The sequence below is a fragment of the Garra rufa genome, chromosome 13, assembly GCF_049309525.1.
Source record: "Garra rufa chromosome 13, GarRuf1.0, whole genome shotgun sequence".
NCBI lineage: Eukaryota > Metazoa > Chordata > Actinopteri > Cypriniformes > Cyprinidae > Garra > Garra rufa.
In genome coordinates this window covers 12,577,858-12,593,213 of record NC_133373.1, presented here as the reverse complement: position 1 = coordinate 12,593,213, position 15,356 = coordinate 12,577,858, and the positions used below count along the sequence as shown (strand labels likewise).

The following is a 15,356-nucleotide window of genomic DNA, read 5'->3' as shown; positions in this document are numbered from 1 at the left end:
ATCACTGCAAAAGGGCACATTGTTTGAAAAGAATTAAAATTGAAAAAAGTTTTAAATAAATTAAAGTTTAAATAAATCATTTTAAAAACAAAACTCAGAATTATGGTAATGTGACTAGCATTTGTCATATAAGAGCTGTTGGCTCATGGAGCTCATATTCTGATCCCATTTCCCTCCTCTCTCCTTCAAATGTCCTGTCTCTTCAAATAAGCGCATTGTTTGCCTTTTTGTACAAATAACGATTCGTTTCAGGACATCAGTCACAAGACATCACAAGAGACTCCATTAAAGTAGAATAAAAGTCTTTCCATAAATTTGACAAATAGAAAAGAGCAGCGTTTCCAGTAAATGCTGGAAATGAATCACGCAGGGAAATGAATCTATGCAAAATGAGAGCAAGAAGCGAATAAGAAAGAGAGGAAAGAGATGTCAGATAGAATATAGAGGATGGGCTTTTACTGGTTGGTTAATTAGCTCCTTTCAGCTCGTTTCTATCTACTGCAGCGTCCTGTGAGGCTTATCACTGTCCTTCTTAATGCTCTACAGAAGAGCCCAAGTAAGATCTCCATTCGCTCAGTGCCATGGCGACAGGGCAGTTCATTTGCGGTTGTAATTCCATAATTATGGCAATTAAACTGCTGGAGTACATGGGAGACACAGTCGGCCTCAGTTCGCTACAAATTATCATCTCTCAGAAAGCAGACAATTGGGGTTCAATTGGTTCAGTGAAAACAGTAATTGGCGAAATGGGCCATTGAGAGGCACCGCTGTGGGAACTGCTCTGTTTAGCAGAGAGAACGGAAGGGGCAGCCGCTCACTCGTGGTACGGAGCCGGCCTGCGTTGGTCATTTGGAGGACTGAAGATGCCATACCAGTACAGTTAATGGGAAGGCAGTTCGGAGGCGTTTCTCCTTCATTCCTGAGAGAGCTGACAAAAAAATATATCAGTCAGATGGCCTGTGGTGATGACATCATCATTCACCTGGGACGTTGATGGATCGGCCACCATAACTGACGCCTCAAGGTCTCTGGGAGAAACTATGCTGCTTTAAATGGATAGATGGATGTCCAGGGCTTTGAGCTGCTTTATTATGGACAGCGACAGGCGCTCTGGACGTCTAAATGCATGCAGACGCAGAGCGTGAAGGACGTAGATGGTCACAATCTCGATTTTTTCCAATATAAGATGCATTATACTTTAGTAAACCCACATTAAAGGTGCTGTGAGGGATTTATGCGAACACACATAAAATGTCCTTAGCGCCTGACAGATATTGCTGAAATGAGTGTCCTGAGAAATCACAATTGCTATCAGAAAGTCAGCCGATCAGAAAGGATCTCTGCCTATCAGTCATTTTAAGCATTCAGGCTTGGTGACATTAGATTGGCGCAGTTTAGTAGAGATGGTATAGGTTAAGGTTATGTTGGGTAACATCAGCAGTCAGTAATGGAATAAAACCATTTACTCTAAGATTAAATTTGATGTAAGAAATAAAACTATGTATGAGTTCAAAATGACAATTATAAGAAGTTTCAATTGTGAAAAATAATTGTCAGAATTACAAGAAAAAAAAACATAATTTTGAGATAAATGGTTACAATTAGTTGTCATAATTACAAGAAATATTCACATTTATAAGAAAAAAATTTGCAATTGTTAGATAAAGTGGCAATAAGAGAAATAATGTCAGTTATGAGATACCAGTGTCATATTTGAGATAACAAGAATACTTAGTTTTGAAACTAAGAAATATAGCTACTGTCAGGGGTGCGTGCAGAAGTAGACGAGACGATAGACAATATTTACAAAGTACAATATATTTAATATAAATCTCCGAATGGAACAAGGCTGGAACAAGGCAGGAACATACACACACATCTAGTTCACAAAAGGACCGACAGGGAACTGAACTCACAGACAGACTTTTAAGGATAGACTAATCATAAGACACCGGTGACATAGATGACTGATAAATCAAACACAGGTGACGGTGATTACACAAACGAGGACTAAACCAAATGATAACAAAATGACAGGGGGAAGACAAATGGGAAAAACCAATGACAAGACAGACAGAACTGTGACATATACAACCTAAATTACAAGAAAAAAAGTAAAAAATTAAGACTAAATAAGACAATAAAATAAGAATAGTAACAATTGTGAGTCATAATTATAAGAAGTAATTCGGAATGAGGAAATAGGTAAAAATTCTGAGAAATAAAATAAAAATTTTTAGATTTAAAATCATAGCTACAAGCAATAGTTACAATTATAAGAAATACATTTGCAGCTGTTAAAAACTTAGTTGCAGTTAGAAGAGAGATCTGAAATCATAATTTTACAGAAAATTGACAAATGTAAAGTTATAATTACAAGAAAAAACAATTGTATGAAGTCACAGTTACAAGAAGTTGCAATTGGTAAACATAAAGTCACAATTGTGAAAATTAAGTTCAAATTAGGAGAAATAAAATATAAAGGCATAATCACAAGAAAGTCACAATGATAAGAAATAAACTTGTAGTTAGTAGAAATAAAGTTGCAATTACAAGAAACATTATCGCAATTAAGATATGAAATCAATTGTGAGATAATGGTGTAATTTAATGTAAAAATTACAAGAAACACACTAAGAAATAGTTATAATTGTAAAAGAAACTATTATTTATGAGATATAATTAGGGATTAGAAAATACAAAGTCAGAAACAAGTCACAATTAGGAGAAATAAAGTAACAATTTTGAGATTTAAAATCATAACTACAAGTAATAGCTACAATTATAATAAAAAATTGCAATAAAGTTGCAGTTACATGAAACATTGCAACTGAGAGATATGAAATCACTATTGTGAGATAATGGTGTAAATACAAAAAATTAAAACACACTAAGAAATAGTTGCAATTGTGACAAATAGTCATAATTATGAGATGTAATTAGGAATTAGAAAATATAACGTCACAATTGTGAGAAATAAGTTACAATTACAATTACAAGAAAGTCTTAATTAAAATTAATTAATTTGCAATTGTTAGAAATAAAGTTATAAGAAACATCACCGCAACTAGAAAGATATTAAACAATTGTAAGATAATGGTATAATTACAAAATCGTACAATTAAGAGAAATAAAGTAACAATTCTGATATATAAAATCATAATTACAAGTAATAGTTTCAATTATAAGAAATCAATTTGCAATTGTTAGAAATAAAGTTGTAATTAGAAGAAACAATGTCTCTATTGACATAAAATTACAATTGTAAAAAAAAAACATTAAAAAAATGTAACTGACAAGTATAAAGTCACAATTGCGAGAAATAAACTCACATTTATCAGAAGTTTCAATTGGAAAATACAGTCACCGTTGTGAGAAATAAGTTAAAATTAGAAATAAAATAACAGTTTTGAAATATAAAGCATTAAAGTTAGAAGAATTAGAATTAGAAATAAAGTTCTAATTACAAGAAACATTATAGCAATTGAGATATATGAATGTAACAATAACATAAAAATAATGTAACAATAACACAAAAACAACATAAAGGTGAAATTATGAAAAACAAAGTCAAGTCAAGTCAAGTCAAGATTATTTATACAGCGCTTTTTACAATACAAGTTGTGTCAAAGCAACCTTACAGTATTAAAATAATAAAGTAAAATGTCAATAATAATGCAAGAGTTCCATATTGCAACAAAGTCAAATTGGGGAGGACTCATCTGGTTCCCATGGCCTTGTGCCGGTGGCCGTTTAGGGTAGGAGTTCTTTCTTGATGATCTGTCTCTGGGGCTCATCTAGTTGACATGGTATCCGCTGACATTCGGCTGTAGGTGTTGATCCACCATCTGCTCTTGGTTTGGACTGGATCCGGGGGACTGCAGTGACCATCTGATCTGGATACGGACTGGATCTGGTGGCTATGGTGACCTGGGAATAAGAAACAAACAGACTAATGTTAATGTAGATGCAAGATGCAAGTTCCAAGTTGCCACAAAATCTTATTGGAGAGGACTCATCTGGTTTTCGCTGTCTTGCGTCGATGGCCGTCTAGGCGATGAGGTCTTCACTGATGATCTGTCTCTGGGGCTCATCTAGTTGATGTGGTCTCTGCTGACATTCAGGGCTGTAGAGGATATCTCTGGGTGCTGATGGGCACGGATTAGATCCGGGGAACTGCAGTGACCGTCTGATCTGGATACAGGTGGCTGCGGTGACCTCGGAATAAGAAGGAAAGATACTAATATTAGCGTAGATGCCATTCTTCTTCTGATGCAACAAGTACATCAGGTGTTATAGGAAGTGTCCCTGGTTCCGGTTGACCTAAATAATGCAGCCTAACAATCCTTTAACGGATTTGGATTATGAAATGTATTAAGTGTAGGCCAGGTTAAAGAGATGGGTCTTTAATCTAGATTTAAACTGAGTGTGTCTGCCTCCCGAACAGTGTTAGGTAGATTGTTCCAGAGTTTGGGCGCTAAATGTGAAAAAGATCTGCCGCCTGCAGTTGATTTTGATATTGTAGGTACTATCAAATTGCCAGAATTTTGAGTACGCAGCGGACGTGAGGGACTATAATATGATAAGAGCTCGCTCAAGTACTGAGGAGCTAAACCATTCAGGGCTTTATAAGTAATTAGCAAGATTTTTAAATCTATACGAAGTTTAATAGGGAGCCAGTGCAGTGTTGACAGAACCGGGCTAATATGCTCATACTTTCTGGTTCTAGTCAGAACTCAAGCTGCTGCATTTTGGACCAGCTGGAGTTTGTTTATTAAGCGTGCAGAACAACCACCCAATAAAGCATTACAATAATCTATCCTTGAGGTCATGAACGCATGGATTAACGTTTCTGCATTTGACATCGTGAGCATAGGTCGTAATTTCAATATATTTTTTAGATGAAAAAATGCGGTTTTGCAAATGCTAGAAATGTGGCTTTCGAAGGAAAGATTGCTATCGAATAGCACACCTAGGTTCCTGACTGATGACGACGAATTGACAGAGCAGTCACTGAGTATTAGACTGTGTTTTAGGTTATTACATGCGGAGGTTTTAGGTCCAATAATTAACACCTCTGTTTTTTCAGAATTTAGCAGTAAAAAATTTGTTGCCATCCAATTTTTTATTTCAACTATGCATTCTGTTAGTTTTTCAAATTGGTATGTTTCGCCGGGCCGTGAAGAAATATAGAGCTGCGTATCATCAGCATAACAGTGAAAGCTAACACCATGTTTCCTGATGATATCTCCCAAGGGTAACATATAAAGTGTAAAAAGTAATGGCACTAGTACGGAGCCTTGAGGTACTCCATACTGCACTTGTGATTGATATGATACCTCGTCATTCACTGCTACGAATTGATGCCGGTCAGATAAGTACGATTTGAACCAAGCCAGTGCACTACCACTAATGCCAACATAATTTTCAAGTCTATTTAAAAGAATATTGGTCAATAGTATCAAACGCAGCACTAAGATCCAGTAGTACTAATAGAGAGATGCATCCACGATCGGATGACAGGAGAAGATCATTTGTAACTCTAATAAGAGCAGTCTCAGTACTATGATACGGTCTAAAACCTGACTGGAAATCCTCACAGATACCATTTTTCTCTAAGAAAGAACACAATTGTGAGGAATTCTTCAAGCAGGGTTCGTATGAAAAACTGCCATTGAGATGCATGGGAAGGCTAATGGAAAGCTCTCTCCAGTTAGCAAAATGGTACGTTAGCAAAACAGCTGAAATCACTTCAGCAATGTAGTTATGCGCACTTTAAATGATCTGCAATTCAATAAGCTTTAAAGTTACACTGGTTTAACAATCTAGATCTCAAAGCTTCCTTGCAAACTCTATTAGCATTGGCTGACAGAGGCCAACGTGTAGTAGACTGTCTGCTGTTGGTGTTCATGTGGAAACCATTTGAGAAGTTTAAATTAGATACATTCTTCATTCACCAACAAAATCGTTCTTGTAAGATCCAGTGGCAAAGTTAGTACTCCGTGCGGCTGTAGATGAAAGTGTTCGAGTGTGTATACGAGCGTGTGATGAACACATACCTTTGCACCCATCTGCCATGTCAAAAGCATCACATTCGGCTGCCATGGCAACTGGGTTTGCAATGGAGAAGGTCACGAGTGAGACAAGAGTTTGATATTCATCTAGCCATTAGAGCCGTCAGTCATGTGAGCCGTTGTCTTCTGCTTCAGTTATCTGATGGATTGTTAACACAGTCTGCATGAGTAATACTACAATAACAATACAAACAGACATTTTTCATTTAGATTCTGTTCAGTTAATGCAACAAAGGAACTCAAAAATGACAATTCCGTACTCACTACCTCTTTACTTACTAAATGTTTTTTATAGACAAAGCAAACCATGAAATTTGAGTCCACCATTTGCTGACTTGCTTTCTGCTCACTGATCTTTCTATATATAGTCAAGCCCGAAATTATTCATACCCCTGGCAAATTCTGACTTAGAGTTACTTTTATTCAACCTGCAAGTTTTTTTTTTTTTTTTGGACCGGAAATGACACAGGCTTCTCCCAAAAGATGATATGACGATGTACAAGAGGCATCATTGTGGAAAAAATATTACTCATCTTTTATTTACATTTGAGCAAAAAGTGGCATGTCCAAAATGATTCATCCTTCCTATAATTGCTGACCAGCTTTTTGCATGTCTCCACTGGCATTTTTGCATTTTTCCATTCATCTTTAGTGATGAGCTCCAACTCTTTCAGGATGAAGGGTCTCCTTGCCATCACCCTGATCTTTAGCTCCCTCCACAGATTCTCAATTGGATCTAAGTCAGGACTCTGGCTGGGCAACTGCAAAACGTTAATGTTTTTGTCTGCTAACCATTTCTTCACCACTTTTGCTGTGTGTTTTGGGTCGTTGTCGTGCTGAAATGTCCACTGGTGCCCAACGCCAAGTTTCTCTGCAGATTGCCTGATGTTGTTGTTGAGAATTTAGATGTATTGCTCCTTTTCCATGGTGCCGCTTACTGTGATTAGGTTCCCTGGTTCACCAGCTAAAAAAAAAAAAAAAACATTAGGTTCCCACCACCATGTTTGACAGTGGGGATGGTGTCCTTAGGGTTGAAGGCTTCTCCTTTTTTACCGCCAAATGAAGGCTACATCATTGTGGCCAAACAATTCAATTTTTGTTTCATCTGATCATAACAGAAGACCAGATGAGAATTTGCAAAGACCAAGCAGGCTTTTGTGTGCCTTATCTGAAGAAGTGGCGTCCTCCTTGGTCTGCGTCCGTGGAACCCAGCGGTGTGCAGCGTTCGTTGGACTGTCTGCCTTGAGATGTTGCCACCTGCAGAGCCCAGATTCATCAGGATGGCCTTGGTGGTGATCCTTGGATTATTTTTTACCTCTCTCACTATCCTCCTGGCCAGCACAGGTGTCACTTTTGGCTTCACACCACGTCCTCTGAGATTTTTCACAGTGTGGAACGTCTTGTATTTTTTAATATTACTTTGCACTGTAGCCACTGGAACTTCAAAACATTTAGATATGGTCTTATAGCCCTTTCCTGACTTGTGACCTTTGTCTTAGCCATGACTGTCCACAAACCAACAGCAGAGAGCTTCTGTTTTTCACCTGTTGAGTTGATTAAAACAACTGTTCCCAATGAATCAGGGCAATAATGATACTTTAGAACAGCTTGGACTGTTTGGAATGGTATCGAACTTTGGATTTTCCCATAGACTGTGACAGTTTGCAAAGGGTATGAATAATTTTGGACATGTCACTTTTTGTTTCTACCATGCTTCGGACGAGAAGCTTCAGACGATGAAGCAGATGTGTGTTTACACCGGCGCCTCTTTATACAGTGTCGCCCGGTAAAGACGCAACAGCAGCGACGGTCACGCCGCGGCGACGTCATACGCTGTCGCCGGCCATTTCGTGTAGTTTTTCTATATGCATTCTTCAGACATGAGTCACGCGGCGGCGTTCCCCAATAGCGACCCCTAAGGGACACGGTGTCTCGTGCCCTTCTCAGGGAACCATGGTTACATACGTAACCAAGAGACGATTTTCTTTATAAATTCTGTAAAAATTTCACAGCAAAAGACATTTGAGCCATGACCTGAAGGAAGAGGTTTTAGCATTTATACTAAAAGGCATTTTACTTGTTAAAACTTTTAGTCAGACGACAGAAGTCAGACGACAGATTGAATAAAACAGGTTTTGCATTTCAAATATGTGACTCTGAACTACAAAACCAGTCATAAGTAGCACAGGTATATTTGTAGTAATAGCCAAAAACACTTTGTATGGGTCAAAATTATTGATTTTTTCTTTAGGATATTAAGTAAAGATCATGTTTCATGAAGATAGTGTGTAAATTTCCTAACATAAATATATTAAAAAAACAAATTTCATTAGTAATATGCATTGCTAAGAATATGGGATTCTCTCAATATTTAGATTTGTTTGCACCCTCAGATTCCAGATTTTCAAATAGTTGTATCTCAGCCAAATATTGCTCTATCCTAACAAACCATACACCATTGAAAAGTTTATTAATTCAAAATTGACCCATATGACTAGTTTTGCGGTTCGGGGTCACTTATGAAACAGTAATCTTTAAAGGGTTTGTCAGTTTCGACAGCTCCTGGTCAACATTCACTTTCTCTGTTCTCAAAAAAAAAAAAAAAAAAAAAAGTGAACATTCTGCAGAACTTCTCCTTTTGTGATCTAGAAAAGAAGGAAGTTTGAAAGGCCAGCCATCTCGCTCCATTCTGGTATATAATACTCACTTTTTAAAAATCCAATCGATTAAAGATGGATAAATTAAAAAATATATATACAGTATTTTCTGATTGAATACTTGAACACATCTCAGATTATGGAGGTAAAATGGCTCGCATATGACATTTCTTGTCGACTTTAAAAGAATAGTTACCCCAAAAATGAAAATTCTGTCGAAGACAAATAATAATAATTTGTGTAATTAACGAGAAAACAGAAAACATACAATAAACATCTCACGCCAGTGAGAACTTTGTTGAACATTTGGACAACTTTAAAGGTGATTTTCCTTAATATATAGATTTTTTTGGTCCCTCAGATTCCAGATTTTCAATTAGTTGTATCTCAGCCAAATATTGTCCTATCCTAACAACCATACATCAACGGAGCCTTATTTATTCAGCATTTCAGATGATGTATAAATCTCAATTTCAAAAAATTGACCCTAATGACTGGTTTAGTGCTCCGGGGTCACATATCTCTTTTGATGAACAAAAGTGCAATGGCTTTGGCATGAGGGTGAGTAACTGATGGCAGAATTTCATGTTTGGGTGAACTGTCTCTTTAAGAGAAAACTATGGTTCCCATCACTCCAGGCTTACAGATGGAGACTTTGCTCCTGAGATTCCCTCATTAAGTTATTAATTGGGTCGAGCATTATTGCTTTCTCAAGATATCTAAAGCCAGAAGAAACAAGGCAGCACAATATTACACATCACAACAGATCTAAAAATCAAAGTGTTAGTCAGAAAACAATCCTGTGTCTTGACCTCTTCAGTGACCACAGGTGTCACGCTGGTTTTGAGTGACTGTGTTTAAGCTTTGAACTAAAACAGAAGCAGCAGACATGGAAAATTCACATCATTAGCACTAGAGGGCACGTAATTGCTGCGGTTTGCTGATGGTCGGCCGTTCAGCACATTCCTCAAAAGCTTGTGATCTTACGCATCCAGCACTCCCTTCCATGTCACTGAGCTGTTGAGATCTGGAGGCAAATTAGCCGATGTTATTGATTTCTCTCAGACCAATTAACCCAGACTCCACAGAACTGACACATATCTGCACGGATGGAGAGGGTTCATTCACTCTGGGCTCCCAACGCCATCTCTCTGCTGTCTCTCTTTGGTTATTCAGACACTGTCTCCAACGTGGTATTGATTGGACGCTAATCAAGAACTTCTATAGCTCTCAGGAGAACGACACCAGAGCAATGAATTCTTCATAAAGAGACATTGATTTTATGACAGAGCAATCTTATTTTTCCTCCTGCTTTGAAAGCATTAGCAGTATTAACATTATCCCCCAACAAACCCAAGTAATTATACATTCTGGGACTGGAGTGCAAGCTTGAGCGCCTGTGAGAACCTTCTTGCTTCTTCTACCCTGCCTTAACAAAGAGTTATCATTCAAAACTTTTTTCTTTTGTTTTGTTTTTAAGAAATTAATTGTTTACACTGTTATATAGGACTATACTGCTATAATAGGAATAATTTACATTTTACAATATATTACAATAGAAAACAGTTCTTTTAAATTGTTAAAATATTACTGTATTTTCATCAAATACCCCAAACTTTTGAATGGTACTATAAAATCCAATAAATAAAAAAATCACAATTCTTCCAAGGATCACCTGTTAAACCTTAATTTTCATATATCAGTCAAGCAGACTAATTATAATTCCAGATGGAGGAAACCTCTTTTAAACCTCTCAGATGTATATTTTATTTATATGGGGTAATTTCATGTTCTGTTTTTAATTTGTTTTTCAGATGTTTCAGTGGGCTCCCCTCAGGCAAGATAAAGCTTAAAAACATTAAATGATAAAATTACAGCCTAAAGAGTGGCTAAACTTGGCATAACATTCATTTTTCTTGTGCGTGGGATAACATAAAATATTAACATGATACAATTTTTGTTATATACAGTCATTATTCACACCCCTGGCAAATTCTGACTTAAAGTTACTTTTATTCAACCAGCAAGTTTTTTTTTTTTTTTTTGATTAGAAATGACACGCACGTCTCCCACATAATAATAAGACGATGTACAAGAGGCATCATTGTGAAAAAAAAAAGATTACTCATCTTTTATTTACATTTGAACAAAAAGTGGCATGTCCAAAATTATTCATACCCTTCTCAATAATCAATAGAAAAGCCTTTATTGGCTATTACAGCAATCAAACGCTTCCTATAATAGCTGACCAGCTTTTTGCATGTCTCCACTGGTATTTTTGCCCAATCATCTTTAGCGATGAGCTCCAACTCTTTCAGGTTGGAGGGTCTCCTTACCATCACCCTGATCTTTAGCTCCCTCCACAGATTCTCAATTGGATTTAAGTCAGGACTCTGGCTGGGCCACTGCAAAACGTTGATGTTTTTGTCTGCTAACCATTTCTTTACCACTTTTGCTGTGTGTTTTGGGTCGTTGTTGTGCTGAAATGTCCACTGGTCCCCAAGGCCAGACTCCCTGATGTTGTTGTTGAGAATTTTGATGTATTGCTCCTTTTTCATGGTGCCGTTTACTGTGATTAGGATCCCTGGTCCACCGGCTGAAAAACACCAGCGGTGTGCAGTGTCCGTTGGACTGTCTGCCTTAAGATGTTGCCACCAGCAGAGCCCAGATTCATCAGGATGGCCTTGGTGGTGATCCTTGGATTCTTTTTTACCTCTCTCACTATCCTCCTGGCCAGCACAGGTGTCATTTTTGGCTTCTGACCACGTCCTCTGAGATTTTTCACAGTATTTTTTAATAATACTTTGCACTGTAGCCACTGGAACTTCAAAACATTTAGATATGGTCTTATAGCCCTTTCCTGACTTGTGAGCAGCCACAATGCGCAGCCACAGGTCCTCAGTGAGCTGCTTTGTCTTAGCCATGACTGTCCACAAACCAACAGCAGAGAGCTTCTGTTTTTGACCTGTTGAGTTGATTAAAACAGCTGTTCCCAATGAATCAGGGAAATGCTTTAGAACAGGATGGACTATTTGGAATGGTATAGAACTTTGGATTTTCTCATAGACTGTGACAGTTTGCAAAGAGTGTGAATTATTTTGGACATGCCACTTTTTGTTCAAATGTAAATAAAAGCTGAGAAATATTTTTTTCCACAATGATGCCTCTTGTACATCATCTTATTATCTTTCAGGAGAAGCCTGTGTTATTTCCAGTCCAAAAAAACTTGCTGGTTAAATAAAAGTAACTTTAAGTCAGAATTTGCCAGGGGTATGAATAATTTCAGGCTTTTCTGTATATACACAGTATAATTATATTTTACTGTTATTTACACAAAAAACAACCAGCATGCCGAAGCCATGTGCGAAAAGCCAGCCAACATTAGCAACAATAACAAAATGAAATTATTCGCTGTGTTCAGTCTCACTGTCACAATCTGGCTGAGTCGAGGAGTGGAGATGAAGCAGGAGAACCGGAATAAATGAATATAAACAGTTTATTTAATCAAAACACTGAAACTCAATACAAACAAACAAAAACCGGGAGCAAGCAATGAACGCATGTAACAATACATCCATAGGGGAAAAAACACTTGGGAAACAGAACAGAACAGGACAAAACACAGACATAATCCTGACATTACCCCCCCTCCCCCAAAGGCGCGTCTCGCGCCTAATAACATCCATAGGGGAGGGAGGGTGGGCGCCCTGGAGACCGCTAGGTAGGGACACAGGGGACACAGGATACAGGGGTGGTCTCCAGGGCGGGTCGTGAAGCTCAGGGGACCATGGCCGGATAATCAGTCCAGGAGGCCATGGCGGATCTGGGGGCTCAGGAAGCCATGGCCGAGTATACAGTTCAGGTGGCCATGGCGGATCTGGCGGCTCAGGAAGCCATGGCCGAGTAAACAGTCCAGGAGGCCATGGCTGATCCGGGGGCTCAGGAGGCCATGGCCGGGTAAACTGTCCGGGAGGCCATGGCGGATCTGGGGGCTCAGGAATCCATGGCCAGGTAAACAGTCCAGGAGGCCATGGCGGATCTGGGGGCTCAGGAAGCCATGGCCGGGTCAATAGTTCAGGAGGCCATGGCCGGGTAAACAGTCCAGGTGGCCATGGCTGGGTAAACAGTCCAGGTGGCCATGGCCGAGTAAACAGTCCAGGTGGCCATGGCCGGGTCAACAGTCCAGGTGGCCATGGCTGATCAGCGGAGTAGCCCCCCCAAAATTTTCTTGGGGGAACCTAGGGTATAGTCCACCCAGGAGAGCATGGAGGGGCGCGCAGGAGAGAGCTCCGGCTCTGGAGGGCGCGCAGGAGAGAGCTCCGGTCACTGGAGGGTGCTCAGGCGGCGCGGTCACTGGAGGGCGCTCTGGCGGCGCGGTCACTGGAGGGCGCTCTGGCGGCGCGGTCACTGGAGGGCGCTCTGGCGGCGCGGTCACTGGAGGGCGCTCTGGCGGCGCGGTCACTGGAGGGCTGGGCGGAACCAGCGGAGACTCTGGAAGGCTGGGCGGAACCAGCAGAGACTCTGGAAGGCTGGGCGGAACCAGCGGAGACTTTGACTTGGCGGCAGCCATCTTGGGTGCAGACTCAGGCTTGGTGGCCATCTTGGCCGGGGACTCAGGCTCGGCGGCCATCCCTGCTGAAAAAACCAGCTAAAACCAGCCTAGGCTGGTTGGCTGGTTTAAGCTGGAAGTGGCTGGTTTTAGCTGGTCTCCCAGCCTGGCCAAGCTGGTCAAGCTGGTTTAAGCTGGTGGTTTTCCAGCCTGACCAGCTAAGACCAGCCTGACCAGCCTGGCCAGGCTGGAAAAATGGCCAAAACCCCTCTAAAACCAGCCTGATGACCAGCTATGACCAGCTAAAACCAGGCTGGTTGACCAGCTAAAACCAGCCAACCAGCCTAGGCTGGTTTTAGCTGGTTTTTTCACCAGGGATCTGGGCCGGGAACTCAGGAACGGCGGCCATCTTGACAGGGAACTCAGGCTTGGCGGCCATCTTGGCCGGGAACTCAGGAACGGCGGCCATCTTGTGTGCAGACTCCTGCGTGGCAGCCATCTTGCGTGCAGACTCCGGCGTGGCAGCCATCTTGCTTGCAGAATCTGGCGTGGCGGCCATCTTATGAACTGGCGTGGCGGCCATTTTGCGAGCTGACGCTGGCCTGGCAGCTGACGGGCTGGAGCGTGGAGAGGAAGCCGGCAGACTAGAGCACTGGACGGAGGCCGGTAGACTAGAGCGCGGGGAGGAGGCCGGCCGCATCGGGCTGAGGACAGCGGCGGAGCTTTGGAGGATGACAGGGGATAGGAGACTGGGCTGGCGGTTCGATCCGTTTGAACGGTATGTGGAGGTTCTCGGCTTATGGCAGGCTGGCGCGATGTGCTGTGTCTGTGAGGGGACTGGAAGATGAGACCGACCAGAATTTGGAAATTCTTCAACTTCAAAATCAGATCCATTCAAATAGAGAATCAGGTTTATTAGCTCGATCAAGGGGAAATTACAAGAGGGAAGATCGCAGCGAATGGTCTCAACATCCAGCCCCAAAACAAACACAGCACCAAGAGCAGCCTCGTGCCAGCCTACCTGATGGGAGAGCTCGATGAAGTCCTCCACATATCGCTCCAACTCACGGCCACCTTGCCGCAGTCTCCTCAAAGCTGCCTCAGCCCGACTCATCTTCTGTTTTAGGTCCGTCGATCTGTCACAATCTGGCTGAGTGGAGGAGTGGAGATGAAGCAGGAGAACCGGATTAAATGAACAGTTTATTTAAACAAAACACTGAAACTAAATTCAAACAAACAAAAACCGGGAGCAAGCAATGAACGCATGTAACAATACATCCATAGGGGAAAAAACACTTGGGAAACAGAACAGAACAGGACAAAACACAGACATAATCCTGACACTCACATTGTTTTGACAGACTTTTGGCCTAAATGTAGGGTGGGATTTGATTTGAACCAATGAGAACTGATTGGATTATGAAACACAGGCATTCCATAGCAGACTTCAGCGAGTGGAAGACTGCTTCTCTTGAAGCACTCCCAGCACCCAATGGTGCAAACTTAAGTTTTCTACATCAATCAAACAGAAGACTGGATTAATGATGCTGAAAATTCAGCTTTGTATCACAGAAATAAATAACATTTTAGAATACATTGAAAGAGAAAACAGCTTGTTTAAATTGCAACAAAATTTGCCAATTTGTACTATTGTAATGTTTTTTTATCACATAAAAGCAGCTTTGGTAAGCATTAGAGACTTCTTTCAAAAACATAAAAAAAATCTTAAATGAAATCTTCGGAATTAAATCTTACTCCAAACGTCTGACTTGTAGGATCAAAATAATCTGAAATATTCTCTAAAGGGCAAAGCAATATGCCACTAGATCATTGTAAAGAATGATTTAATTTTCTGCCGCCGCATTAATATCTAACCTGTCATTTGTCTTCATTAAGGATGTCCACTGTCTTTTGAAGTTCTTATCTGTCAACTGAAATATACTGAATTGCCACCTGTCTATAGTTTTATTGATTCTTGTGTTTTTAAGAGTGAAGGTAACCAGTTCATGATCAGAAATGAAATACAAGATATATTTGACGTAACAGTTACTTGATAGAACTAAATCAATACAGAAG

General features: G+C 40.3%; 1 long non-coding RNA gene across 1 annotated transcript in view; it reads right to left on the bottom strand.

Moving 5' to 3' along the window:
- Positions 1–4,011: 4,011 nt before the first annotated feature.
- The window catches only part of LOC141348615 (uncharacterized), a 52,637-nt gene continuing 41,292 nt past the window's right edge, over positions 4,012–15,356 (bottom strand). The window contains exons 3-4 of the long non-coding RNA XR_012357524.1: positions 6,060–6,213; positions 4,012–4,218 (exon numbers count right to left, since the gene is read on the bottom strand). This is a non-coding gene — a long non-coding RNA (uncharacterized lncRNA). The remainder of the gene's footprint in view (positions 4,219–6,059; positions 6,214–15,356) is intronic.